This window comes from Chrysochloris asiatica, unplaced genomic scaffold (assembly GCF_000296735.1).
Source record: "Chrysochloris asiatica unplaced genomic scaffold, ChrAsi1.0 scaffold00091, whole genome shotgun sequence".
NCBI lineage: Eukaryota > Metazoa > Chordata > Mammalia > Afrosoricida > Chrysochloridae > Chrysochloris > Chrysochloris asiatica.
The window spans coordinates 11,596,820-11,598,366 of NW_006408609.1; positions in this window are offsets into that span (position 1 = coordinate 11,596,820).

The window sequence follows — 1,547 nt, forward strand, 5'->3', positions numbered from 1 at the left end:
CTACAAATTTCCTTAGCTGTAAGCCTGCCGATCTTCTAAATATTCCTTTATATGTGGTTCAGAGTTCTAGCACCATCCCCTGAGCCTGCTTGGCATGGTATTCTGTGTTGTTGGTGACAGAGCTCCTCATTGCATGTCTACATGATCTTGATTGTATCATCATGACATTCTTTAGAGAGATGGAAAAACAGTTACCAACTTTATATGGAAAGGAAAGAGACCCAGGATAAGCAAAACACTGCTTAAGAAGAACAATTTTAGAAGCCTCTCACTCCCTGATTTTAAATTGTACTACATGGCTACAGTGGTCAAAACAGCTTGGCTCTAGTACAATGAAAGATACATAAATCAATGGAATAGAATTGAGAATCCAGAAATTAATCCATCCACATACAGCCAACTAATCTTTGACAAAGGGCTAAAGTACATTGAGTGGGGAAGACAGAGTCTCTTTAACAGATTGTACTGGTATACCTTGAAATCAATATGCAAAAGATTAAAACAAGACCTTTACCTCATGGCATATGCAAAGACCAACTCAGCTTCTATTAAAGAACTAAATGTGAATCCCAGAGTTATAAAGGTCATCAATGAAAAAAATAGGGAAAAATTTAAGGGCTCTCTAACAAGGAGCTCTGGTAGCGTAGTTGTTACGAATCAGGCTGCGAACCACAAGGTCAGCAGTTCAAAACTACAAGCTGTTCCGTGGAAGAAAGGTAAGCCTTTCTGCTCCAGTAAAAGATTTACAGCCTCAGAAACCCTGTACAGGGTCACTATGAGTCGGTTCCGACTCCACAGCACACAACAATAACACAACCTGGGAACACACAGACTATGAAACATTGTGAAAATTACACAAACAAAAGAAAATTGGGACATTCTAAAAATAGATGATTGGGACATTCTGAAAATTAGAAACTTTTAAAAAGACTTCACCAAATATGTGAAAAGGGAGCCCACAGAATGGGAAAAAAAATATTTTGCAATGATGTATCAGACAAGGGATTAATTTCTAAAATCTATAGGAAACTACAATGCCTTTACAAGACAAAGACAAGTAACCCAATTACAAAATGGGTACAGGACATAAACAGACACTTCACCAAAGAAGACGTTCAAGCAGCTAACAAACATATGAGAAAATGTTCACGATCTTTAGCCATTAGAAAAATGCAAATCAAAACAAAAATGAGATATTATCTCACACCAGTAATAACAATGAAGTTTAAAAATACAGAGGATAATTAATGCTGGTGAGGATGTAGACAGACTGGGACCCTCTTACATTGCTAGTGATAATGAAAAATGGTCCAACCATTCTGGAAAACAGTATGGCTCTTCCTTAGAAAGTTGGAAATAGAAATACCATATGATCCAGCAATTCCTTTACTTGATATATATCCACAAGAAATATGAGCCATAACACGAGTGGATACATGCACACCAGTGTTCACAGCAGCATTATTCACAATAGCAAAAAGATGGAGACAGCCTAAGTACTCATCAATAGAACAATGGATAAACAAACTTTGGTACATCCACACAAT